Raw genomic sequence first — 2,644 nt, 5'->3', positions numbered from 1 at the left:
AAGAGGAGGAAGAAGAAGAGGAGGAAGAGGAAGAAGAAGAGGAACAAGAAGAGGAAGAAGAGGAAGAGGAGGAAGAAGAAGAGGAAGAGGAGGAAGAAGAAGAGGAAGAGGAGGAAGAAGAAGGAAGAGGAGCGAAGAATAGGAGGAGGGGGATGAGGGAGGTGAAGAGGAGGGAGAGGGGGGAAGAGGAGGAGAGGGGGAAGAGGTGGCGCTCGGGGGGGGGAGGAGAAGGGGGCGGTCAGGGGGAGGAGAATGGGGGGGCGGTCGGGGGGAGGAGAAGATATTGACGTTGTCCGAGATGCTTCCGGAAGCCGATCTGATCCCTCCGGTCGTGGCGATGAGCGAGGCCCCAAAGGTGAAGGGCGCCAGGCCCAGGCCGGCGATGGCCGTCACGCCGGCTACTTTGGCCTTCTGGTGGAAGGTGGCCGGCCAGGGTGTGGAGCTTCACCACCTGCTGCCAGAAAACCTCGGCGCGCCCGGTGAATACCTTGTTGAAGACAGGCAGGCCTCGGTTCACCTTGTTGGCCAAAGTGGCAAAGGACCTGTGGGGAGGGGGGAGATGTCGGTTCCAACTTCCCTGGAAAACAGACGGATAGGCGGCCTCCTGGCACGCCTACCGGGAATCGTCCTGGTCTTTAGATTCTTCGTCTGACGACAACTCGTCCCACTCTGGATGACAAAATGGGGGGGAAAGTGCCATCTATCACATATAAACCGAAAGCTTTTTAATGACCGACTGTGTGTGTGTGTGGGGGGGGGGGGGGTCACCTCTTTTTGGGGTGCCATATTACTGGACAATATTGCAGGGTTTTGGGTCGGGAAAAAAATAATTGCAGGGTGCACTTTTCCCAAACGGCCACAAGATGGCAGCAAGAGACCATATTACTGGGAAGTAATTTTCAAATCAAAGAGGATGGCCGAGTTTTTGGTCGGAAAAATAATTGTATGGTGAACTTTTTCAAAACAGCCACAAGATGGCAGGTAGAGACCATATTAATGGGAAATATTTTTTTAAATCAAAGCGTATGGGAGGCATTTTGGGTTTCAAGACCAATTGCGGGTTATGTCATCAATCATGCCTACGAATAAACTAGTTTCAGGGTTAGGGTTATAGTCAAATAAAGTCAAATCAATTAGAAGAAACTTACATGAGACGACATCTTGAGACGACTTGCGTTGGCGCCCAGAAGAACCTGTAAAGTGGTATGGATTGAGAACGTGTTTCCCAAACTATTTACAGCTGCAGTACTTTTTACTTTGAAAAAAATACAAGGCACAACAATATATATTATCATTTAAAATTGACAATATATAGTGGTAGTTCGACATACGAGCAATTCGAGCAAATAATCTCTACATACAAGACCAATTTCGACTAGTTTTCCACTAGTTTTGTGTTAATTTGTCAATAGATGGTGAATTAGAAGAAAAACAACATTTTTTTCCATTCCAATATCCTGTTGTTGTTGTTTTTTTCCAGAGGGTGGGAAAGAATTAACGTCCAGCCCTCCGCCCCAACCCCTTTGAAATCTGTATAATTTAAGTACTACTATTAAACACATCTAGTAATATTAAACTACTATTTTTGTGTTACTTTGTAAATAGATGTCGAAATGGAAGAAATAAAACGTTTTTTTTCCAGTCCAATATCTTGTGTTTTGTTTTTCAGAGAGTGGGAATAAATTACCGCCCCCCCCCTCCACCCCCATTTCTCTGTCCATCTCTCTCTCTCTCTCTCTCTCTCTCTCTCTCTCTCTCTCTCTCTCTCTCTCGCTTTCTCTCTCCCTCTCTCTCTCTCTCCCTCTCTCTCTCCCTCTCTGATTGATTGATTGATTAGCCTCTCGGGTACTGAATTCTGGGGGTCAAGCTTCTTTTTGTTCTGTGTTGTGTTGTATGTCGTAGTGATAGAAAAACCGGTTACAAATGTTCTCTTAATCGTCTAGTTTTAAAAATTCTGCGACCAACTTTGGTCTTGTCCAGAGGTCTTGGATGGTTAGATTTGTGGGGTCATTTGTGCACGAAAAAAGATGTTCAGTATTGTGGGGGGAAAAGTTGCATTTTGGGCAGGCATCTTGTATTCCTGGATCGATCCTGGACAGGTAGCTGTTTAGTTTCCTGCTGTAGCCTGATCTGAGCCTGGCGAGCTCGGATCTCACCTTCCTGCTCAGCAGTTTTTACTTTGTTGGGTTTTGCCTTGTTGAGGATGTTTTGAACTTCTTTGGTGTGAATGGATTTGACGCATTGTTTGTAGTCTTCTTTGGTAGGATTTGGCTTGTCGTATTCTTTTTCTATTTCCTTGCCATGCTGTGTGATGATGGTCTTTTTCATCTTTCTTGGTTTCTGGTTTGCTTGAAGAAGTCTGCGACCTGGATGGCCTTCAAGATGGCATGCCGCCAGGTAGTGCTTTCCGATCATTTCACAGTGCTCCTTCAGAGGCATAACCGCGCACTCAGCATGCAGGTGGTCTATGGCTGACATAGAGAGACATCCGGATGCTATCCTGAGTGCTTGGTTTTGAATTGATTGAAGCCGGTTCCAGTGTGTGTCTTTAATTATTGGCGACCATACTGGGCTCGCATATTCAAGGACAGAACGGACGATAGATTTGTATGTTAGGAGTAGTGTTTCTTTTTCACAACCCCAG

The 2,644-nt window shown here is 46.2% G+C and overlaps 1 long non-coding RNA gene across 1 annotated transcript in view; it reads right to left on the bottom strand.

Annotated features, from left to right (window-relative positions):
• Positions 1–281: 281 nt before the first annotated feature.
• Positions 282–2,644, bottom strand: part of LOC144201045 (uncharacterized) — a 4,550-nt gene continuing 2,187 nt past the window's right edge. The window contains exons 2-4 of the long non-coding RNA XR_013327258.1: positions 1,149–1,193; positions 618–669; positions 282–542 (exon numbers count right to left, since the gene is read on the bottom strand). This is a non-coding gene — a long non-coding RNA (uncharacterized LOC144201045). The remainder of the gene's footprint in view (positions 543–617; positions 670–1,148; positions 1,194–2,644) is intronic.

Source organism: Stigmatopora nigra, chromosome 8 (genome assembly GCF_051989575.1).
Source record: "Stigmatopora nigra isolate UIUO_SnigA chromosome 8, RoL_Snig_1.1, whole genome shotgun sequence".
Lineage (NCBI taxonomy): Eukaryota > Metazoa > Chordata > Actinopteri > Syngnathiformes > Syngnathidae > Stigmatopora > Stigmatopora nigra.
The sequence above is the reverse complement of the archived record's forward strand: the minus strand, read 5'-3'. Positions and strand labels throughout refer to the sequence as shown.